The following is a 26,543-nucleotide window of genomic DNA, read 5'->3' on the forward strand; positions in this document are numbered from 1 at the left end:
ACTCAGCCAATTTGGAACACCTTTAAGTCAATGTTTCCATAGAACTAAGTAAATTACATCTTGAGACATTCTAAACTTAAACACAGTTTTTCCAAATACAAGTTACAAAAATTCTGATAAGCTTTTACAATGCTTAGACAAGCTAATTTAAAAATTTAAAACGGAAATAGAAACATTGTTAAACTTTTGAAATGATACAAAATTTTATAAAATTACTTCAGACAGCTGGATCCAGATATATATATTGAAAATTACAAAGGGTTTAACTAAATGGTTTAACCAAGAACACTCAATATGATTATTAGTATTTAAACTATATGGAGCCAGCTTCTAATACAATGTTTATGAACGTATTGCCACAGCTGTTTCCAGATGTATGTTTTGAAGATTTACCAAAAGTTTACACTCAAATTTGCCAGGAAGCCTAGACAAGGCCAGACCCATCAGTCAAAAAATACAAAAAATTGGCCACGTAAAGAAAGTTCCTGCTGCCCCAAAACTTCAATCTGACTTTAAACGGCTAAAGATATTAATTGTTTTTTATTGCACTTGATGAAAAGGCAGGTTTTTTTCAAAGCTTGTACACTTAATCCCATGAAGTTGTATATCATTTATACATTTGGTTTGCCAAATCAATCCCAAATTTGAAAAACACTGTCATGATAAGACCATTTTGATTTACTTTAAAAGGTTAATATTTATGATAAGACAGTTAACATTGTAATATTAATTACCAGCTGGGTTCTCAACTCCATTAATTTTGTACATTTTGTGTAGTTTGAACTTAAAATAAACTAATAAAGATATACTAATATATATAGTACACCTGAACTGAGTAATGCCGTCAAGGATTTGATTAGACAATAGACATTATAATGTTAATTACCAGCACTGTTCTCAACTCTACTAATTTTGTACATTCTGTGCAATTTGATGTTACTAATAAATATATATATAGTACACCTGAACTGAGCAATGCCAACAAGGAAATGTTAATCCAAACCCCAAATGTCATGCCCCAGCCATGAACAGGAGTAAAAATATCCAAATTGCAGCCTTCAACACCAATTTATTGAAAGGTCACAGTATAACAAAGAAAAACAAGGTCACCAGGAGTCGGGGAGACTTCAAGGTCTCTGATACTGGTACTGGTACTGGTACGGCAATTTTTCAAATAGTAGACAAGGGTACTTGGAAACGGCAAATTTTTTATTTTTATTTTTTTAACAGTTTAAAGAGTCTAATACTAAAAGCAAATACAAAATTTGAAAATAGTAATACAGTAAGACTAAAAGACTAAAGTAAATAATAATAGTAATGTCACATTATAAATTAATAATAGACTCATAGAGTCAGAGATTTCAAAACTCACATGATCACAATATTGTATCTCATAGACATATTTGTTTTTCAAATATTGCATATGATCACCATCATATCAGATTGATAATCACTGAGATTATCATTACAAATTCAAATTTTGAATTCAAAAAAGTATAGTTTGATGCTGAATTGCCGATATGCAAACAAAAATGAACACATTGTACAATTAACAAAAAACAGAAATATCTCTAGTATTAGTATGTCGATGGTACTATCATCTACTCCACAAGGTTGTGATCATCCATCTCAAGATCTTCAGCTATCATGCTCTCCAAAAAATCATCTCTCCAACTCAGGTTCCTCTGATGGTAGTACAACCGGGGGCAAATCATTAAGACCATTTAAAGTTATTAATATATTAAATAAAATATTTTAAATGATTTAATCATTTAAATTGTCGGTGGTCTTAATTTTTGCATTAAAAACATTAAAATGAGGGCTAAAATATATAAAATTATTTAATATTATATTTTATTAGGAGACTTCGAGGAGACTTCACTTTTTGGATTAGGAGACGAGGAGACTTCAGGAGACTTTGTCATGAAGTCTCCAACCTTTTTTGAGGTCTCCAAAGACGCGAAAAGTCTCTGAGATGCGACTTTTAGGGGGGAGACAGGTCTCCCCGTAACCATAAAGAAAACAAATGATTAGCACTCATTTAATTACAAACGGGCAATGATTTGATGACAAGTAAAGATTTAAAGTAGCAATGCATTGGAAGGACATCCCTTAAACTTTAAGGATTATGACCCCCACAATGAAAGATATAAAACAAGGATGCTTTATTTGAGAGAGGATCATATTGACAAGAACTAATCTGCAATTGAGTTATTAGGTTATTTATAAGAATAAGTAAACTACTATTTGAATTAGGAGGCCTATATTATTATCGGCCATATTTATATATATAATTCTAGCAAGTAATAAAATTATTTAATGACCTAATGCATCTTCGTTAAGAGGCATATATCAGGATTTAATTATCAAATTCCTTTAGCAATCTGTTTTGAATTTATCAAAATGTCTTGCAAATAGGAAAGATAACCAGCTTTTTGAATTCGCGAGAGTTAGGACAAGAAATCCTTCATGTATTTTATCAAGTACACCACCTCACAAGATGGACCAGAAATCCTGCTATGCTTGTTGGCCAGCAAGTGAAATGTGTCAAAACTCCTTTCAGTGCTCCTGGGCTTAGTTGAGGAGGACAATGTTGTGAGGTTCTCACACCATCACCCCAAAACTTTGGGGACCCCCTTTTTTTTAATCGCCTTGGACACCTTCAGGCCAATGGAGAGAGGTTTAGCCTTATTCTCACCCACTTTCAACTTGATTTTCCAAAACAACCAATTTCATCCTTAGGCCGAACAATTTTCAAAAGCAACACTTGGTATGATAAAATTGTAAATTTGTACTTAGATGTTTTCTTTTGAAAATTTGGATATAATTGTGTAAATTTGAATAATTTTCAAAAGGGAAATTCTGTTAGACTTGAGTTTTGGAAAATCTTAAATTTTTCTTTGGTGAAAAAATTAATTTTTGTTATGATGAAACCATAGTAACACGGGGACGCGTCCCCCCCCTTTTTGCCCGACGTCTCGGAGACTTCAACGCACCGGAGACTTGGGGACTCCGTCTCCCCGTCCCCAGCGGTGCCACTAGATTCCACCACCTCCACCGAGGATGGGGGACATCCTGCTATTCACTATTTGCAAATTCGACTATTTATGTTTAATGTTCGATGTTCCAATTCAATGCAATGTTTCAAGTATTCACTGTTTTACATCTTTACATCCTATATTGCAATACATATTTTCATAATTAACATTTTTAAATACCATATGCATAGATATATACACTGCTCTTGTCCCCTGCCGCCGTCCCCCCACCGTCCCCCCGCCGTCCCCAAATTAAGGCCCCTTTGTCCCCCCGTCCCGGAAACTTGTCCCCTCGTTTCGCCGTCCCCCCGTCCCCCAGGGTGGTGTAACTATGGATGAAACCAAACTGCAAAACCAATTTTAGACTTTAGAGAAATAATTTTATTTGTGTCAAAAAACTAAAATTGCTTAGCAAAATCGATTTGAATGGAATTGCAAAAAATTGGCTTTAATAGATTAAAATTGCCTTGAAAAATTTTAAGCCTTTAATGAAATTGGTAATTTAATATTGAAAAATGGCTTTTGGTTAGCCAAAATCCAATTTTAATGACGTATTAATTACTAAATCCTCATTAAATGAAAATATTTAACATCCCCAAGGCATTATTTAATTTCTTTTTTGCAATTTGGAACTAATTGGCAATTTAAAAAAACAATTTATTTAGCAAAGTATTTAATTATGGGCCATAATTGTGCATTAATTATTGCTTTTCTTACTCCCAAGCTCCTAGTCGGCCGGCTATGGAAAATAGGAAAGTTGGGTATAAGCGGAGGCCTCTCTCCCCTTTCCTCCTACTTCTCACTCTTCCTCCTCAAGGTGTTGGCGATTTTGGCAAGAGCAGTCCTCTCCATTTTGGGCGAATTTAGACTTGGAGCAGCTCTTCTCTTCCTAGGCGATTTTTTTTTGGGAGGCAGATTTTTTTGCATTTTTGGGCAATTTTGCTTGCAATCAAGCATTTTCAGACCTTGGTGATTTCTCTTGGAGGCAGATTTTTGCATTATTTGGTGATTTTTCTCCTTCTATTAGGGCTGCAGTTTATGCCCCAAGTGACTTTGGAGGGCAAATTGGAGACTTCCCATGCTTAGGCGAACTGATTCGAAGGCAGAACTTTCCACTCTTAGCATTTTTTCAAGGCAGACCTGATTTTTGTGCCATAGGCGATCTATGATGGAGGTCTGATTTTCTCCATTTGGGGACTGTATTTTTCACATCAGACTTACGCGACTTTATTTGGGAGGACATACATGAGGAAAGTCTGATTTTTGTGGACAAATGGTGGACAGTTTCAAGTGTTTAAATTTCTAATTTGCAAGAGGATTTGAAATTCTCAAAGTCTGATCCTAAATTCTAAAAGAGTCAAGATCCGGCTATTGGTAGAGGTGACTTTTAATCATTTAGAGTTGAAAAGGGTCCTTAATCTGACTTCCTTCTTTCATTCTAGTCTAAGGATTGCCTCACTTGGTTCTGCTTGTCTAATTGTCCACCACTTTACCATCCCGTAATAGGGCGACGAGATGGAGGATGTTAGTACAAGCAAGAATCCTAAGGGGACAAACACTAAGAAAGACAGAGGATATGATGCCCAAAACACCTTTCCTCTCGAAAATGAAGCAAATAACTGACACCAATATCGGTATAATAGACATGATACAGGTAAAGGACAGACTAAAGGAAGGACAATCCCCCTTGGCAAAGAAGATATACAGAAGGTGGTTGAACATCACAGCCCAGGCATCGACACTTCCATTACAACCAGAATGAGCGACAACAAAGCAGCACTTGATTTTGAAGACAGCAAAGAAGGAGACATTGATGAGACAAAGCTTGGATCAAGATTGGATGAGTTGGGAAAGGTTGCTATCAAGAAGAAACATTTGAACACCCTTTCCTCCCTCAATGCCTTTATCGGATTTGCAAAAAGAGAATGAGAAGGATCACGGGAAGATACTACAAGCAGCAAACAGCATGGTGAAATCAGCTAAACTCAAGATGAAGTATACACACCTTGTCCTCCCATGGAGGAAGTCAACGAAAGGCTAGCTAAGTTCATTACCTTAGCTAAAAGAATGAAAGAAAAAGGGAGGGTTATATTAGAAGATCATTTAATGTAAGCCCAAGTGGCAATTTCTCTTTCTTCTAGAATAGGACAAGTGTCTATTTTTGGTTAGCCGCCATTTTGGTGCCTTCTCATTGGTCCATTGACGAGGTGGCGTCTTCTCATTGGTCGATCGCGTGGCAACCCTAATTAGGATTTCTAGGATCCAATCTGGATCATCGGTTTTGCCTTTAATATTTATCGTCAGTTGTAATTTTGGCATCTATAAAAGGCCATTTGCTCTCATTTGTAAGGGTCGAAGAAAATTGTTGCATAAGATAATACCAAAATTCGCTATTTCTTTCTCATTGTTGTGACTTGCATGGTGATTAAGGGCCTTTGGTATTATTGCATGGTTTCTACTTCCAAAAAGTTAGAGTAGATTTCTTTTCAAGTTGTTGAAGCAAATTTCATTTCAAGTTGCTAAGTAAAAGTAAAGTAGATGGATAGTTGTATGGTAGCAACAGTAGATGTTTGATAGGGATCAATACTAGACCACTAGCATCCTAGCGGCTTGTTGGGAAGCCTTGTGTGGCAAACTAGTTTAATTTTCCTTTGAATGATTGCACCTGTGGAAGTGAGGCCGCTGGTTAACTTTCATTAGGTTCGATCCCAGTCCATTTGCTAGTCTTCCATCCATAGGAGTAGGAGTAGGATAGCAAGTAATTTAGGACTTAGAATTTAGGAGAAGAGAGTTAGAAAAACACCAATCGTAAGAACCATTCACCCTCCACCACCATCACTTTCCGATCAACATCATCTAGCATTCACACCGAACCACCATCTCCATCATCCCACCAAAACCCAAGTCATCCTCAAATGAATAGCGTAAGGCCGCCTACGTGAATACCAGCAAATCACATCGATAAAACTAAGCGAATATCCACAAGTGTAAGGAACATTAGAGTTATTCTCATATCCCATTAGCATTAACTTTTCAAGAGAGGAATTGTGTGTTTGATACTCTGTATCAGATATTCAATTACTAATATATTATGTAGTGGTACAAAAACTCGCATCAACAGACAGCAAGCACCCAAGGTGGACTGAGCGATGGAATGGACTAGAAATTCTTCCATGCTCTCTCTCAGACTTTTCTTGCTTCTTACCAGAGGGGATATAGTAGATTGGTACCCCTTCATCTTGCCGTTGTGATCTCTATTACACAATTATGACATTATGTGGCTAAGGGGTAGACTTCCTAAACCAAGGTTTATTCCTGGTCAAACCTGATGGAACTCTAAATTTTGCAAATTTAGAGTCCCAAATGCCATGCCAAGGGGAGAATCTTCATATTCACTAAGTGTAATCCTCGTCTTCAAGTATGCCATACAATTATTCAGTTTCAGTTGTATTGTGCATATTGGAACTATTGTTCAAGAAATTTGTTGAACCTAGAAACTGTTGGAAGCATGAATGCTGATGATATTCTTATGGGAGAGTATTGTAGAAACATGATTAGATCATTATCATGATGATATGTTACATTCATAACTGTGTTTGTCATTGATGTCAACATAGCAGTTTTTTGTGGTATCTAATAGAAAAACAACGGAAAGCTCAAGCTAGTACGGACAGATCGTTGAGTACTTTCAATAGTGAGGTTAAAGGCAGATTATACTATGTATCTAGTATACGATTAAGTCTAGAAGAAGTTATGCAAGTTTCGGTGAAAACTGTTCTGAGATAGAGTTTACAAAGGCATGTTCTAGTAAACTCGTTATATCTCTTAGCACAATTGTTATTTTGGTAAGCCGAAGTTAAAGGTGTGACGAAAACATGTTGGTGATGACGTGGACAAGCTCGCTCGTCATAATGTTACGTGTACGGAAAGTTATTCAAGTTGCAAGGCGAAAGATTAATGTTATTGCTAAGTGTAACGTGTTCTTAAAGAAGGTGTAACAGCCAACTCAAGGAATTGTTTATGGATTTGGTATAAAGGAAGGACATTTTCCTTTATCATGTAATCAGTATGAATGAAGGATGTATGGTGGAATGTGAATGATTGAAGAGTGGAAAGCGAATGATTGAAGAGTGGAATGCAAAGTTAAGCAGAGCTGAGCGGAAGTGAAGGAAACTTCATTGTCGAGGTTTTATTGTGTGATCCGAAGTTTGATATTTGGATCCGAGGTTCATGGCCTGGTCTACAAGGTCTGACAGTGATTGCTCTAGTTGACAGGATAGAGGAAAGAAGTTTGAAGTACAATACACACAATTATTCTGCAAGGAATAGTTGAGAGATCAGTTGAACAATGAGTTCAGTGGTCTTGCTCCAGAAGCTATTTAGACAGTGGGTCCTTCTGTCTTCTACAACTCCTAACAGAGACTTTTGAGTATTTGTGAGGTATGCTAGGGGTTATGCCCCTTCCTACATCAAAGTGAAAGATGCAAGGATGCATCAATCTAGTGTAGCAGAGCACTATTGTTTGTCTAGATTGACTGCTGATGCTTCCTATATGGGGGAGTATCTGTGATGGACAAATTCATCTAGGACTCTTGTTGGATGTTGTTTTTGAACAATGTCTTTGGACACTTTAGCTAAGAAAGAATCAGTTGTTGTAGAGCTTGATGGTTGCTGAAACCTTTGACATTGCTGTCAATAGGGGAGAAGTACTGCATGAAAAACAGTTTGAGTACATTGAAGGGAGAAGTTTAGCATGGAAAACAGTTTGGGAGAAGTACAGTTTGGAAGAATGATTGATGAAGAGGATTTGAAAAGAAAGGTTAACAGTCGTTGCAGTTGGTATTCTTGGCACTAGATGTTTTTCATCTATATTGTCATCAATGTCAAAGGGGGATTGTTGGAAGCATGAATGTTGATGATATTCCTATGAGGAAGTATTGTAGAAACATGATTAAAGCATTATCATGATGATATGTTACATTCATGACTGTGTTTGTCATTGATGTCAACATAGCAATTTTCTGTGGTATTTGACAGAAGAACAACGGAAAGATCAAGTTGGTACGGACAGACCATTGAGTACTTTCAATAGCGAGGTTAAAGGGAGATTATACTATGTGTCTAGTATACGAAGGTAACCTCAGAAGCATAAGATATTAAGTCTGGAAGAAGTTATGCAAGTTTCGGTGAAGACTGTTCTGAGAAGAGTTTACAAAGGCATGTTTTGGTAAACTTGTTATATCTCTTAGTGGAGTTATTATTCTGGTAAGCCGAAGTTAAAGGTGTGAAGAAGACATGTTGGTGATGACGTGGACAAGCTCGCTTGTCATAATGTTACGTGTATGGAAAGTTATTCAAGTTGCAAGGCGAAAGATTAATGTTATCGCTAAGTGTAACGTGTTCTTAAAGTGGTACTATAATAATTAATTGAGGTGGTGTAACAACCGACTCAGAGAATTGTTTATGGATTTAGTATAAAGAAAGGACATTTTCCTTTATCATGTAATCAATATGAATGAAGGATGTATGGTGGAATGTGAATGATTAAGAGCGAAATGCGAAGTTAAGCAGAGCTGAGCTGAAGTGAAGGAAACTTCATTGCCGAGGTTTTATTGTGTGATCCGAAGTTTGATACTTGGATCCGAGGTTCATGACCTGGTCTACAAGGTCTGACAGTGATTCGTTCAATTTACAGGACAGAGGAAAGAAGTTTAAAGTACAGTACACACAATTATTCTGCAAGGAATAGTTGAGATCAGTTGGACAATGAGTTCAGTGGTCTTGCTCTCGAAGTTGTTTGGATAGTGAGCCCTTTTGTCTTCTACAACTCCTAACAAGGTTGGCACAACTCCTAACAGGGTTGGAATCTTCTAACAAAGATTCATAGTCTCCTAACAAGGACTCATATATACGAAATGTTGTAATAGACTCCTAACAAGGTCCATCCTCTAACAAGGAATATTTATATTAGTACATCATCTTGTGGTCATCATTCCCACCGGAGTTTTCCCTCTGATCAAGAGTTTCCCTAATTAACATATCTGGTGAAATTGTCTATGTGCATCTTGTTATGGTAATTGTTTACTTTGGTTGAATGGATAAGATTGTTTAAGGTTGATAAATGTTTTAATTATTTGATGATGACGTTAAAGACTACACACCACCAATTGCCTATTATCTGAGCAAAAGTATATTGTGTTGAGGCCTGGAAAATATGTATTCTCTTGCCTTCATGTTTGTTTCAGACGTATCATGTTTAGACTGAAATAAAAAAGAGATGTTATTTTGGAACCTTTCTATAATGATCAATTAAATGTTTTTCAGAACTATGCGTCAAAACCCAGATGGAGGAGTTTGGTAGATTAAAGATTTTCTTTTGCAAATGGCATGGTACCTAATGATGAGGTTCAATCACTGGAAGTTGAATGTTCGGGTTCATATAAGAGGACTCCATGGTAACATTATCGATGATACCTGTATGTTGTTGATACAAATTGTGGCAAATCCACAAGTCAAAATCACATTGAAATGGTAGTAAGAAATGCATAGAGATGAAACGTTGAGAGCTTCAGAAGCATTGGAAAAGCGTGGATATGTTCTAGAAGAAACTACAGGGCTTTGTGGGTTTTCTTTCCCCAACAATATCGTACTATTAGTATCTAATGTTATTGCATATTTGTTGCAAGTTGGAAGAGCCCCATTCAGATAGAGTATGAATACTGCTAGCACGTGATGATCACTTTTTTCAAGGCAGAATGATTGAATCAGCGTTCTATGCATCCTTGTAGTAGAGGAGGAAATTTGAAAGCAATATATACCTAACACTACTTGCACCATGAAATGGCGTGCCATTTTTATACCGGTGTTGCAAATATATGAGAATGGTCACGAAATGTCTAGAGCATGTAAAATATATCATGAGACTTTGTTGGCTATTCTGCAATATGTGATTGCCTATTTAATCTGCAAGATGAAGGATTTGGAGACATATACAGGTTTGCTTGGAAGCCATCTTTATTACTAGGAGTTGTTAGAAATGGAAGCCCAAATATACTAAACAGGTTGAGGGATTCCTTACGGACCTAGAGTCTGGAATATTGCGAGCATGTTATAATTGTTCCTTGGAAAAACTGGAGAGATTTGAAGGCCACCTGTATCATTGCTCGTGATTTAGTGTCGTTCAGAATATATCAGAATGGTCATGTAGTGTTGGCTTTAATCCTTTAGAATAATACCAAATTATAAATTAAAAGCTCACGCTATGTAAACAAGTATTTAGTTATTTATTTTGAAGCGATGTGTCATTTTGGAAATAACCATATGACCCATCGTTCTCTATAAATAGGAGATTGAAAGCAAATGAAGAGATATTATTCATATTCATCTATACTTTCCAAAAAAAATCATACTATACATGTGCATTTGATGTATTTATATTCTTTGATTGGCAAATGAATGAATGTTTGAACTAAGCCCGAGGATTGTGGACTATTGAATAAATTCTTATGCGATTCGAAAGTCAAATTGCATTGGAGGGATCATCCGTAAGGAGTGTCTCTAGTGTAATTTTATTTCAGGCATGATCAATAAGAAATATTTATTTTATTTTATTTACATGAATATTATATAGTTTCATCCTTTATAATTATTATCAATTTATATGATAGATAAGTGGACAGGATCATTTATAGCATTTTAAAATCAAACATCATAGATATTGAGAAATATTTAATTGTTTCTAAATCTATCTGGTTTGTCTCCTAACCACATGAGTTGAAATAACATTGTAGACTATTTTAAAATTGCTTTCATATATTTGATCTGTCACATCTTGATTATTAAATTGTTTATAATTGATGTGCGTAGAATTTTATAAAGTTGTATGTTTTAAACTTATAATATTGACTCTATCACCCTATGGCACTGGTCTTTATATTTTTTAATAATTCATAATCCATATGCTGGCAATCGTTTCATATATTTCCTTTGAAGAATTAATATATTCATTTGTTACATTAATCTATACATATTCTTATTTTAAAAACATACATATATTCATTTATTATTCTCAATTCATAATTTGCGAATTTAAAGTTTTCTACAATTCTTGCCATTTAGAAAACTTTCATTCACATTCTAATCGATCTGCTATAAGTGTCTTGGACTCCAATGTTTTGTTCAAGATTAGGTACACCCGCCTTGGTTCTGCAGAGCGAGAAGTGCAAGGATCTCAAACTAAATAGTTCAATTCCGTTAAGTTGGCCATAATCGGTTCGATATCCCAGCATTGAGTTGGCAAAACTCTTAAGATTCCAATCTGTGGTTTTGGGAACCAACAATACCGATATGTATGTCAAAGTTACAGGCCAGCCAGGGCCCACATGGCAACTTGAAAGAAAGGATGAGAAAGGAAGAAAGAAAACAAGTCATTAATTGTCTTGCACCAAAAATAGTGCCTCAGAACAAATATATGATAGTGTGTATCGATATGATACTAGTGTGTATTGATGTAGATATGAATGATGCTTATATGCATTTTGAAGCTATCATGGATTCTTGATACTAATATTTTTAATGTCAATATTTTGCAGGCCCTGAACCACGAATATCCCATAAAGGGCATTACATATGGTAATTATATTATTCAGTTATGTTGGTAAAGATAATAATAGTCTTATATTAAGTTGGGATTCCTTTTTCTGGACTAAATTCAGGTACATCCCGAAAAGGGCCATTACAACCAAACCTAAATCAGCAACATTAGGTTAAAGCAAATAATGGACAAGAATTATTCAAAATACTAGGCCAAATCCAGAATGTTTTTCAATTTTGAATGCTTCATTTTTTTAATAACAATAGTTTATAAACATTGCACCAAACCATCAGTCTTGTCTATATCTGGGTAAATAATCCTCCAAACAGCAAGTGAAAAAAAATCAAATTTCTGAAACTTAAGAGCAACATTAAGAAGAAGAATGATTTGTCAGCTTTTGCATTTTTAATATTAGAAACTATGGAGAGTCATCAGATAACTCCTACACATACTCACTTCAAGACAATTGCCTTTCTCATTCCTTTCAATCACTAAACTTACATCTATCAAGTATTAGATGATTTTCGCCCAACTTATTGTCACTGGGCCAGCACTATGTAGTGTGTTCCAAATAAACTCAAAGTAAAACAATAACATTAGGATTAGAACAACATTTTTTAACCCTTACTTTATCAAAAGACACTAAAAACCCAATAACAATTTGATGTTAAGTCACCAAATACTAGGGTATATGTCTATAACAATATACCGCCCATTAAATATGGACATGCCATAGAAAATTTTAGGCTATTGATTGTTTCATATGCTTTAACTGGCTATAGTACAGCATATGAAGCTGTACAAAAAAAGTGCAATCCAATCTTTCTTTTAAACATACTATTTCCATAAATATATCCATATGGTATCATATCCTAAATACCAACATACTGACAAAACCAATGTTACACAGGTGCGTGCACCGGGTTCATTCACATCTCGAGTGCAGGGACATCACGCACCTGCGCTCCGCCACCACCACCCAAGCAATGCTGCACCGCAGCCGCACTATTGAACACACCTAGACAAGATGTGGGTGCTTCACGGGTGAGCCCATGTTGCACACAAGGTGTGTTCAGCGGCCACATTAAAAAGTCGAAAAAAAAAAAAAAATTTATATTTATTTTTATTGTTATTTTTTAACATAGAAACCCTAATTGGGTGTGGGTCCCATGAGGTCTCTTTCAAAGTTTAATAAGGCCAATACACCTCATTTTCATTTCACATTTGCATTTCATTGTTTTAGAGCAGCAAGCAGTTAAGTGAGAAAAAGAGCTTGGAGGAGTTTGGAAGAGCTTAGTGAGTGATTTTGCAAGGGATCACAATATCAAGAGGAGCAAGGAGAGCAATAAGATTTGATTTTGCAAGTGGTTCATTAAGCACAAGGTAGGTTTTTTATTATACTTTTCTTTTGTTTTAGAAATTTAGATTGTAGAATTTATTTTTACTTTCAGCTATGCATTTAATTTTTCAATGTTTCATTCTTGATTCTTGTTGATACTAGATAGTTCTATGTTATTGTTTTTTAATTTTACTATTAATATTGTTCTATGATTTTTATTTTTGTTATTAAAAAAAGCTGAAACATATTTAATTTACTATTTTTCAAATTTCTAAAGTTTTAAGTACGCTGAAACTAGTGTATTTTAATGTTTTTAAAATAATTAAATAAGCTGAAATGTATCATGATTCATAATTGTTTTAATTTTGTGAAATGCAATTTTTACTTTCTCAAAGGCAAGTGTAAAAGACATGGAAATCAATGAGGGGAGTGCATTTGAATATGAGCCCAAGGTAAGTGATCGTGAGGCTGATGTAAATGCCCCATTTGATTCAAAGCCTCCTTGTGTTGCACCAGGGGTGCCTTTTATTGATTGCCCTTAAGAGATTTTGGCAAAGTTTGCTAGGGGTCATTTTCATCCAAAGTCCCCTCTAAAACAATTTGCTATCAGAATTACACTCCGTATACCTGCAAGTGGTGGCACATATAAATGAAAGTGTAATGTGTGGTGCAGAATGGCATGGGAGCATTTCAAGAGTTAATGTATGCCTTCTTTTTAGGACTAGGTATGGTGTGAGCTCATGCCTATTCATCACAGATTCTAAGATTGTGAAATACAGAATTGAAGTGATCAAACTATGAGGCATTCCTAATGTCCCAGTGTCTAAATCCTTGGCTATTAAGCAACAGGTACAGAATATACAACTGTTACAGAGGTAGCAAGATATGTCTACACTATTTACTATATAGGGTAAGTGGATACTTATCGCATGTAGTACAGTAAGATATAACACAGAACAAATACTTTATTCATATACGCAATATGCACTCCAATGCTTACAATATGCTTATGATGATTCTCATGATGTCCCAAAGTCCCTTCCGGACGGTGTACATATACTTTCCTAAAGGGGTAACTCGCGCATCCTTTCAGATATAATTCTACCTATCGACTATAATATAGAATTTACTGACTACATCATCCCCCCCAAAAAGTAAAGTCGTATCTGAACGACAATTGCAAAATATCCGAGACAGAGTAACAAAACAAAACAGATCTTTTTCTGTCACATCACATTCACATTCCGCTCACGCCTGCACCAACTGGTCTCTAAAACACATTGCATCTATAGCCTCTGCTAACACAATACTGTCTCCCTAGCCAAGTGAACCTTGATAGCCACCCGTGCTACCTTCTCTACTTCCAACTCCTGGGTACACTGAGCCAAGTATCGCTCTATTGCTTTCAACTGGATGGTCAGCTCCTCCCGAGCTCTCTATGCATCCATCAAGACAGTCTCAAGTCCAACCAACACCTACTCCGAGTGCCTCAAAGCTTAGCATCCCTCTCGAAAGGCTTGGTCTAGTGCTCTCTCCACCTCTAGCACACAAACACTATATGCCTGCAGCAGCTCTAGGTCTCATCAACTGGTCACACTTCCCGCGACTGATAACTAAACTGACCGGGGGTCTAGGAGACAATGCCCCCAGCGAGGTCGAGGGGCAGCACCCCTGCAAGGTCCTGAATGTTTTGATTTGTCGTTTTTTTTTTAAAACCTCCTATCACCCTTCTTCTATGTTCTTACGGTGGTCTATTCGATCTACTTTCCCTGCTTGCATTCGATTTCTCCCAGACTGTATAATGGTGTTTTATAGCTTTCCCACCCTTGCCTTTCTTACCATACAGTGCTCTCTATTCTCTGTCTGTAATGCTTGATCCGTACTCCCAGGTTGTACGGTGATCTCTCCTCTTTTATGCTTTTGTGTTATCGTACAGTGCTTTTCTTTGTGACATTCTTAGTGTTGTCCATACGGCCATACGATGGTGTCTGTAGGGTCTCTTCTTCCTTCAGTCCGTACAGCTTTGTCCTTCAGATACTACCATATGGTGTCCTTTCGCAATGTAAGTTTCCTTGTTATAGAAGGTTGTACCGTATCGCCTATTGTGTTCTCAGTCGTACGTCGTATGGTGTTCCCTTATGTTCGTACTAAATGCCCATACGCATTCATAGTCATACGACACTCGCCTTCTCACTATGGTACTTGTGGTTGCTTTCTCTCTAACCGTACTGGGTTGCTTCCTCTACTGTCTTCCACCCTACTTTATGTTGTACGATCTTCCAAATTGCATATATCATTCGTACAGTCTTCCATGATTCATTGACTACCGTACAGAATCCTTCTTTTGTCTTCTGGATGGCGTACTCTTGAATTGTGCTTTAGTCCTTTTATTTACAGTTGTACAATGCTATGTCACTATAATTTTGTCATTGCTCTATTATAATTCTCCTTTTATACTTATATTTACTTATCTTATATATATACATTACTAATTACTATTTTTTATTCTATCTCTAGTTGTTCGTCCGCATAGGCACATTATATCTTCCATGATAGATTTTCAACTTTGACCCATTCACTACATCAAGCACTTCCTTCCCATCCAACGTCCATAATTTGATTGCTCTATTATCGCTGACTCTGCGTATCTTATATGGTCCTACCCACTTCACTGTGAACTTTCCTGGTCTGATCTCATTATGCCCATTATACTTTAAAACTAATTGGCCCAGTTCAAATTTGTTCAATTCAACCCCTCAAAACTAAAAGTGTCCCACTCTAAACCCTTCTATCCAAACGATTCCATGAGTTGGAATGCTTGGATGCCGGCTTAGAGCTCCCTATCCATGGAGTGCAAGAGAGTATATTTCAAGAATAAGAAAGCTCTCAGATGAGCCTTAGAGATACTCTTCTTGCTAGTAAACCATGCAATGGGAGGTTCCAAAGACAAGATGCAAGAATGCAAATGTCTCAAGGAGTTCCTCAAGAATGCAATGCAACTAAAGATTAAACTAGAATGAATATGAAAAGTGCAGCTATTCTAAGCATGGATGAGAGTGTTACAATCCAAATATTAAGCTATGTGAGATAGATTATTGCAAAATAGAAGCTAAACTAACATGCAACATGAATCTAAGCTAAAATGCTATGGTATGAGAGAATGTAGACAAGAAATAGAAGTTCTCCACAAAGCTCCAAAGAAACCTGTTAGAAAACCTGCAGCATAACAATATTCAAAAGATGGATTCATTGAGGGGGAAAGCTCTCTCCCTTTTAAAGATGTATGGATGGTAGAGATCAAGATGAAGATGGTGGATGATCAACGGTGGAATTCGAAAATAGGAGTGATCCATGTGCACACACAAATCAACCAATAGAATATAAGTTGACTTGTCATATAAGACAAAAGTCACAAAGCCTTTTCTTTTAATTGCAAAATAGAAAAAGGACTTTATGTGTGCACTTTAAGTGGGTTAGAAGAATGGGGTCTTTTATTTAATTAAAAGGGGACATGTTCTTTTAATCAAATAATGAACTTAGGATAGCATAGTCAAACTATAGGTTATAATCAAATAAATTGATTATTAGCAATTTGGTCTAGGTAAATGATTAAATTAATTTAGCCAAAATGCTGAGAAGGGGGCTAATAGTCTAGATGACCATTTTTAGGTGATTACATTTGCCCCTCTTTGACTAATGCGTGATCGATCTGGGAACACATTATGTCAAAGAAAATCGAAGCCAAGTAGGCGATGATAGATATAGATGTCTAATTCCGAAGAGTGAAATGTAGAAATAGATAGCAAGTCCTGAATGCACAGCCTGATAGCAGTAGTACTGAACACTAGGAAGAGATGATGTTAGAATTCAAGAAGAATACTAACACTTAGAAAAGCAGATAGAGTAAGAGCAAGTGAGAAGATCAAAAAAATGCTCCTAAGTAGTGATAGAGTATTTATGCCCCCTCGGGATCGAAATTGAAATGAGGTAAGGGGATGCAAAAACTGGCTAGAAATGAGAAAATTAGAATATAGCAATGTCCAAGATGACAGATAGATGATTAGAACCCAAGAATGACTATATAAAAAAATTGATAAAATGCCCCAGTTTGACTAGAGTTGACCTTGAAGGATATAGCATAAAAATAAGGTCGAAATGAGTAGAAAGGTGATTTTAGACATGAAATAGTGAATTTAAGTAGATATGAAGTATGGAAATGATGAAGACATGAAGAAATGAAGATGCCCCAGTGATGATTTAGAGATTAGACCTCAAAAGGTCAGCTAACTGCTCAGAAGAAAGTAGAATTTCAAAAGACAATTTTGACCATCAAGGTGAACTCGAATTTGGATTTCGATCCCGAAAATGAATCTAGGATGTTGAAATTATTTAAGAGGTCAAAACTTTAGATAATGTGATGACAAGATAGAAAAGAGATGAAGCGAAAGATTAAGAAGGTGAAAAGACATGAACAAGAAGAAAGTAAAGAAATATATGAAAGGAGTTAGCTGATATGTCCACAAAAAGATGAAGAGAGAGCTCTCCCCATATGCAAGAATGCAAGACTAAGCTAGAAAATGAACCTAAAATGCAAGCTAATATGCAAAGTGGTTTACCAGCAAGAAGTGCATAACATTTAGACTCTTAATTTCATCATTGAGCATTTATTAGGGACATCATGAGATCATACAACCATCACTAGTATAACTATGAGGATATGAATATGATCGATATTAGATAGGTATGTGGAAATCCAATCTAAGCATCAGAGACATGTAAGTCAAGATAACTACACGATTAGATTCCCTACGTTTAATTTAGCAAGATTACACCTGTATCAAGGCATAAGCGCCAGGATAAACCCTGAGTGCGGTCTTGCAAAACAGTCAAGGATGATACATTTGTAAGTCAATGTGTTGAATAGGACAAGCATGAATGCTTACAACACTATAGACAAACAAAAGTATACCCACAAGCAGAAATCAAGAAAATATGTCCCATGCCCCCAGTCTTCTAGTCAATGACATCCTTGAAAGACTATTAGGGAGGGAATACATGGCGAAGAAATCATCATAGACAGCACACAAAGTAGATAAATGTCAGCATAGCTCAGTCGTTTAAGTGTTAAAGTGCGTGTGTGTAAGTCACTTGGCCATTTCTTCCAGACTTGATTCTGATAGTGAGATATCGCAACATTGGAGACCGTAGGTAAACTATCTGTAAAGTGTTAAAAAACACTTGATGTCAAAGTGGGGGAAGTGTTGAGAAACACTATTTTGTGAGTTGTCCAAGAAACCCTAATGCACAAGAATATCTCAATAGGCTAAGCAGTTATGCCCCCAAGATGAGGACAAGAAACAATTCCAAGCTAGGAAATGTGTAGCAAAGTGGATGATTGAGACTGATAGACATAGGTGCGAGGGTTTCAAGTAGTGCCCGTTTCCAGGTTTTCACCACTTGACAGATTTTTTCAGGACTTTTTTCAATTTTTGTGTTTTTTTGAATTTTTAAATTTTTTTTGGTGATACATCAAAGTGTCTATTGCTAGGTTTTCACTAAGATGATCATTTTTTCAGGACATTTTCTGATTTTTAGAATTTTTTCAGCATCATATATGATTTTTTTTGGAATTTTTTAGAAGGTTTAGAGATCACTAGTTCTCAAGCAAGATCGCATCATTTTCTCCCAATGTCTAGCAAGGTATAGGACATGATGGAGAAACAAGCCAGTGGATAAGCAATAATGCATAAGAAAGGAATGTGAAGCAAGTGAAAGTGATCCTCAAGAACTGACTCCTCAAGAGTACCCAAGCTAGGGAAAGAGGTGAAATAGTCATATGAAGCATGTTTTGGATAAGCAATGAAGAAATGAGCAAGATAGCATGTAGGATAAGCAGTGAAGCCAACAAGTGAGATAGCATGAAGCATGTAGTCCAAAAGAGTAGACATGTCAAGAGACCTATGAGAACCATGTTTCATTTATTATGATCAGGGTCAAGGGGTCAACTAGATAGTATAGCAATGGGATAGAGCAATAAGAATAAAGCTCAAGATAGAGGCTATGAGTGAATGGGAGAGCACAATAGAAAATCTGGTGGATAAGATAGCCAATATGCAAAGATAGCTCAACATTGTCAAGATCAAAGAGAGAAGAGGGGATAGATGGATGATGGAAGAATTACGCATGATGCCTGTTTGCCAGGTTTTCATCATGGTACTTATCCAAGGTACCACAAGATGTAGGTTTCACCATAGGATGCATTTATTTCTCTTTAATTTTGCTACCAAGGTGCCACAAGAAGTGGTTTTCACCAAGGCACATTTTCTTTTTTTTCCTTTTTTTTTTTTTTTGAATTTTTAGAAAGTGCTCAAGCTTTTTGAATTTAGATAATGCTCCTATAGGAAAGATAAGCCATGATAAGCCAAGACCATAGAAAGGTATGCTCAAAGATGTTGATAGGGTGATGAAAGAGAAATGGTAGTAGGAAGAATATATGGAGGATAAGAGTTCATGTATAGAAAGGAGGTGTAAGCTTTCGAGGATTTCATGTGGGTAGCTAAAATATTGGACAATATCAACATTGACACACACCTTGAAGGGTATTGGAACAATGGAGGAATCACAGATGAAATAGCTTGAGATTTAGATGTATGAGGTGGTAGAAGAGATTTGGAAAAAAGTGGAGTGGAAGGCTTTGGAATATTTTTAGGAAGATTTTTGGAAGAAGATGGAATGGAAGCCTTTGAAAGTTTGAATGTCAACTTTGAAGTATTTTCAATCTTCAAGTCTTTTAAAAGAGACTTGGGAATCCATATAGCTTTAGATTTTCCTTGTTCTTTGGGTGCTTGAGATTGCATTTCTTCAATGATGGATTTAGGAACCCACATTTGCTTTGATTTAGCTCTCTTAACAATGGACCTTTGTAGTCTCTTTTGTGCATTTTCCTTCTTAGCATTCATATGTCGATTAGATGGGACATAGTGATCTTTCTTTTTCAATGGATTCTTATGTTTATTCTCACTTCCAAAGGAATTGGGATTTGTGGATGAATAAGGATGATATGACTGGTTTAGATGTATAGATGGGTGAAAAGTCATCAAGGATGAGTGTCTTTGTTGATCTTTAGGTATGATGGGAGAGCTAGGGAATGAGGTAGGAGTGAATGTAGGAGATGGAGGAACATAAGGCCCCAAAATGGATGGAAGGTTTGAATGCTGTAGCTTAGATGGATAAGGACCAAGGATAGATTTAGAAGATGCAAAAGGATAGTGGGAAGGGATATCAAGATCTTTCGAATGAGCAACATGGTCAAAGCCATCAATAGACTCATAAGTACCTTTGATAGGAACAACATTTTTAATAGAAGCACTTGAAGCTTGAGCACAATTTTGAAGTGGATGTGGAGAAGTAGAACATGAGGGGATGCTTTGATCTTGACAAGTAACCTTGGATAGCATATGAAGAGAACTTTTCTCATAATTTTCACTAAGCTCAAGGGAAATGGAAGTGGTATCTTCATCATACTTGGGGGATGAAAAAGACATAGGATATGGAGGAGTGAAATTTTGAAAGAGATGAAAGGGTGCTTGATCTTGATCTTTCTTGACATTTATAGCTTTTTCTTTTTGAGAATCCTCTTGACATGGAGCCACTTCTAAGGACAAGGGAAAATGAAGAGTGAATGGAGTAGTGCTTGGATTAGGCATAGTAGTGCATGAAGGTTGAGGATGTTTAGGATTAGTAGCATGGAAAAGGTTTGCAGCCAAGTGAAGGTTAGCTTGAGTTTCTTTTAGAGGTAGGCCTTGAGGATACACGTAGTCAATGTGGAAAGCATTAGGTTCTTTATTTGATGGAGGCATGTTGGAAAGCTTTGAAGTGTTGAGAGATGCATGAGTGTTGGAAGAAGTGGAAGATGTAATAGAGCTGCTACTAGACATAGGTTCATTAATGTAATCTTGCTCAAGAGAAGTATCTTCAACACATGAGTCACTAGAGGTTCCAATAATTCCATTATCAATAAGATCTTGGATTTTATGTTTTAGCTCAATGCAATCTGAAGTACTATGCTCATTATGTTGATGATAAGCACAATAGATATCCAAGAATGGGTTTCCATATGAGCTAGAATTAGGTAACATGATGATCTTATTGCTAAGAAGTTTTTGCAAAGTGTCATCATAAGAATCTTCCAAGGGAGAAAAAGTTCTATTAGAAGTATGTCTAGAGTCCTCTTGTTGTTTCTCAAGTGAATGGTATGCATCCATGTCTTCATCATTATCTTGGTCAAAGATAGGTCCTCCATCATGAAATTTTGGCATAGGCTCAAGTGCTTGTTCTCTACAAAGGTCTTTAGATCTAGAAGATGAAGACATTTGATGTCTTGAAGTAGAGCATGTAGACCTAGAAGAAGAGGATGACCTCAAAGAAGGTGTCTTACATGCATGTAAAGGCCTTAAGGAAGATTCATGTAATGATGCAATCTTCTCCTCTAACCTTTTCTCAAGTTTAGACTTCATTTCTATCATGCGCTTAGAGAGATGAAGGTAAGAAAGATCATTTGTCTCTTCTAGTCCTTTGTATTGTGCATATAGATCTTGAAACTCTTTAGTAACATGGAGGATATCATGATAATCTAGATTCAGTTGAAGTTTGGTAGCACAAGATTTGAATTCCATAGTGGTAGATGCAAAGCCAAGCATAAAAGAACCTAGAAGATAACTTGATGTTGAAACTATAGGAGGTAGAGTGTTTACTTGCCAAGATAGTATAGAGAGATTAAAGTGACTTGTCAAACAATATGTCCAAGAAACTTACGACATGAATGACTCAAGTCAATAGCTAGGCAAGATGCCCAAATAGCCAAATAGATAGAGCAAGCAGGGTGACAAGTGAACAACTCTCCAACCCAAGAGTGTAGTCAAGAAATCAAGGTAACCATTTTAGCAAAAGGATAACTAGCAAGCATGCATAGACCATGAAGACAAAAAAAGACCAAGAGCACTAAGACCAAGGAACCACTTTAAGCATGTTCAAAAACTAGAGACATAGCAAATCAAAGTCAAATGATGAGACTCCCCTTAGCAAGCAACACAAGAAAAAATGTTAAGACTTGATGCTTTGACTTGGTTGACAAAGTTTGACAATAGTTAATAGCATAGCAAGTTTGATGTTCAAAAGCAATTTCTTTCCAAGCAAGATAGTGACACATGGAGTATTCTTCAAACAATCAAGCAAGGGACAAAGCAACCTTGCATGATACAAGCATATGTGAGGTCTTAAAAGAATTCTCTAGAATTATCGTCATGTATATGTTCAAAAGATTTTCACAAGTATACCACATTCGAGAACACATCAAGCAATATCTACCTAGAAGTCATGGTTCATTACTCAACAACTTAGCCCACGCTTGATGCTCCTTCGCCTCACACCAAGTGGTTGCCCACAAGAGATATTGGCTTTGTCATGGAAGTGCCATAAGCACAACCAAGGGAACACATATGGTGAGTGTAAAATCTTGGGGTGATCCGGGTAGTCCACTAGGATCAATCCTTGCACCAAGAAGTTGAGTGGCTAAAAAAGGGTAGTTACTAACTTAGAGTGTTTATATAGGGCTTCCGTTCATAGTGTTCCTCTTGCTCCCAATTACGGGACACCTCACCTTGCGATGAGTAACCGATCTCGCGATCACAAGAGTACCTTAAGCATTCTTGCCTAGTGATCTCCCTATGGTCGAAATCCCATAAGCGATCACACTAGGCGAAGACAAACACTATGTCTACCAAAGTTTTGTATCCTTGGTAGCCTTGAGTTTATAGTGGGTTGGAAGAGCCAGGTAATCGGCTTGTCCCCACTTGGGTCGTTCCTCTCAGGTTGTCCGAGAGCAGGCCCTCTAAAGGATTCTAAACTACACAAAGAGTGGATCAACTTTTGGAAGTCAAGATTTCTGATTCACCACAAAGGTGAAGAGCATACTCTCCTATTCCAATCATTTTCTCCCAAACACGCCAAGAAGATTCAGTTACCCCTTGCTTTTGAAACCAAATGGCAAGTCAAGATTTCTGATTCACCACAAGGGTGAAGAGCATACTCTCCTATTACCAAAAGACTCCAATCACAAGTTTTATGTGCCTATGAAAAATGAACAATTATTCAATGCCACACATGAAAACAAAAAAGCAAGAAATTTGGGTTTTTATGCTTTGGGCAGCCCTGCAAACAATCGTTAGTAGCCCTTGTGCATTTGAAGCTTTGACATGCGTTCTTTTTATGCAATGTTTCAATTTTTTTCACAAGGATGGCAACCTGAAATCACAACTTATTAGCAACAAAAGTTAGTGTGAAATAACATAAAAATCTGCAATAAAAAGTGGTGAGTTGCTTCAAAAATCTAATTTATCCTCCAACCAAGTACATGCAAAGAAAGTGCAAGTTAATCACAAATGCTTTCATTTTTACTCTTCGGTTTTGACCTAGTCAACAAGATTGGACTTTTTTGCTATGATTTCGTATCCAAAAATGAAAATGAAAAAAAAGAGACCCCTGTTAAAAATCAGAGAGCTTTCCAAAAATGCAAGAAATTTTAAAAAATCTCTTCATTTGCTCCCTAGAGATTGATTTTGTCAAAATAGGCCAAATTTATCAAATCGAGTTTTTTATTCTTAATACGATCTCAAAATTAAAAACACAAAGAAAGAACCCCCATTAGAATTCGAAAAGCTTTCTGAAAATATAAGTTTTTTCAAAAAATGCGCTGATTTGCGATCAAAAACGGCTTTTTATGAAAAATAAAGAAAATATCATAACTTCCGAAAATCATGTCAAAATGCTCTGAAAATTGGACTGAGACATTTTGAGCATATACGCAACCTGCAAACAAAATTTCAGAACCAAATTCTAAGCGGTTTAAAAGATATGATCAAATCTTTAAACCAACTAAGTTTTTGGCCTTCAAACCAATTTACTTATGGCTTGGCCTTAAAACCAAAGTGAAAATTCTACAAAAGCATTTGATTAGACCCAATATGCTGCTGTAAAAAACCAGAGATAAGAAATGAAAGCAAATGGAGCTGAAAATGTGATTCAAGCCCCACGGTGGGCGCCAAAAATGTACACTCGAAAGTGTCCCACTCTAAACCCTTCTATCCAAACGATTCCATGAGTTGGAATGCTTGGATGCCGGCTTAGAGCTCCCTATCCATGGAGTGCAAGAGAGTATATTTCAAGAATAAGAAAGCTCTCAGATGAGCCTTAGAGATACTCTTCTTGCTAGTAAACCATGCAATGGGAGGTTCCAAAGACAAGATGCAAGAATGCAAATGTCTCAAGGAGTTCCTCAAGAATGCAATGCAACTAAAGATTAAACTAGAATGAATATGAAAAGTGCAGCTATTCTAAGCATGGATGAGAGTGTTACAATCCAAATATTAAGCTATGTGAGATAGATTATTGCAAAATAGAAGCTAAACTAACATGCAACATGAATCTAAGCTAAAATGCTATGGTATGAGAGAATGTAGACAAGAAATAGAAGTTCTCCACAAAGCTCCAAAGAAACCTGTTAGAAAACCTGCAGCATAACAATATTCAAAAGATGGATTCATTGAGGGGGAAAGCTCTCTCCCTTTTAAAGATGTATGGATGGTAGAGATCAAGATGAAGATGGTGGATGATCAACGGTGGAATTCGAAAATAGGAGTGATCCATGTGCACACACAAATCAACCAATAGAATATAAGTTGACTTGTCATATAAGACAAAAGTCACAAAGCCTTTTCTTTTAATTGCAAAATAGAAAAAGGACTTTATGTGTGCACTTTAAGTGGGTTAGAAGAATGGGGTCTTTTATTTAATTAAAAGGGGACATGTTCTTTTAATCAAATAATGAACTTAGGATAGCATAGTCAAACTATAGGTTATAATCAAATAAATTGATTATTAGCAATTTGGTCTAGGTAAATGATTAAATTAATTTAGCCAAAATGCTGAGAAGGGGGCTAATAGTCTAGATGACCATTTTTAGGTGATTACAGATTGCTCTATTATCGCTGACTCTGCGTATCTTATATGGTCCTACCCACTTCACTGTGAACTTTCCTGGTCTGATCTCATTATGCCCATTATACTTTAAAACTAATTGGCCCAGTTCAAATTTGTTCAATTTTAAATGCTTGTCATGCCATGCCTTATGCCTATTTTATATAACTTACGTGCCCCATTGTGCCTGCAGTCGTTGCTCATCAAGTTCATTTAAATTGAACAATCTTTCCTTCAGGCTTTCCATATCTCCCAGCTTGTTTTCAATCGCAATCCTCAAACTTGGTACCATGAATTACATCGGCTGCCACTCCTTGCCGTCAATAATTGTATTCTTGATTCTAGAACCTTGAGTCCGTACTACTAAAGTTTTTTATTAAGCCCTTCCTCTTTGTTTCTTGTGCAAACCGTACAATGTGTTTTCCTTGCTATTAGTCCCTTTCTACTAAATCCATGGTACGGTGTAACCTTTTCTTTCCGTGTGGTTCATTCATCGTGTACCGTACAGTGGAATCTTTCCTTTTGTTGGGTTCATACGGCATGTTCTTTCCTTTAGCTTCAATCGTAACCGCCTTTCCTTCTTTTGCTTCTCTGTATTCCTTCGGACATTCATTTTCCTCTCCTTTCTTACCTTCGTTGACCCTTAACATATTACAGCGCGGAAAGAGCTCGTAGTCCTCCATTTGCCAATGGAGTAGGTCGTTCACCGAGTCTAGGTCGTCATCGTTAGACCCTCCTTCCAGTCTCAATACTCCCTCTTCATCAAGTTCCATTCTCTTCTTCCTTTCGTCATCCCCTTCACCTTCACCCTCAGAATCCAACACTGCTTCCTCACCTATCATCTACGTAAGTCGATTACGAATCTTTGGCCTCCGCGTTCCATGGATAGGATATTTTGTTTCCAATCATATTTCATTTTCGCTTGCACCAACCAGCCCCATCCAAGGATAGCATCATACCCTTTTCTTTTTAGCAGAATGACCACGAAATCTAATAGAAATGGTTGCATTCCAATAGTTACCGGTTGCGCCATCAAGGTTCCCAACTGCTTGATTCCGTGCTGATCCGCAATGAGCAACTGAAATGTAGGTGGCCACAACGTAGGTTGTCCCAACTTTTTCCATATATCCTCTGGTAACACGTTTACGCCTAACCCTCTGTCCACGATTGTGTCCTTAAGTATGATTACAAGGATACCCGTCTCTACTACTATCAGATCTTCCTGTCGTGAGTGTCAGTAGCATTGGGTCTGTTGCAGTCGTTCCATTGCCATCCTTAACTATTTCCTCTATTGCTTTCAAAAGTGGTGTCATATTCAGAATCGTCGTCCGTAACTAAGGCATTGTAAGAAGGTTATTTAATTTTATAGGGACTTCTATTTGCATTACCTGTCTTATTATGTATTGTTCAGCCAAGTTCCTCTTCGAGGTGTCAACAGTGTCTTTTGCTTGCAACTTTCCTATTTCCATTTGTTTTCCCAACTCCGTTCGTGCTTGCTGCAACCTCTTCTTTTCTTCCTCTGCATCAGGGTATTTTGCCT

At 36.7% G+C, this 26,543-nt stretch overlaps 1 protein-coding gene across 1 annotated transcript in view; it reads right to left on the minus strand.

Annotated features, from left to right (window-relative positions):
* Window positions 1-26,543, minus strand: part of LOC149547815 (large ribosomal subunit protein uL30y-like) — a 34,162-nt gene that overhangs the window by 1,939 nt on the left and 5,680 nt on the right. The gene's annotated exons all lie outside the window — the stretch shown is intronic.

The sequence above is a fragment of the Cupressus sempervirens genome, chromosome 7, assembly GCF_028749045.1.
Source record: "Cupressus sempervirens isolate cs-2001-9-10 chromosome 7, ASM2874904v1, whole genome shotgun sequence".
NCBI lineage: Eukaryota > Viridiplantae > Streptophyta > Pinopsida > Cupressales > Cupressaceae > Cupressus > Cupressus sempervirens.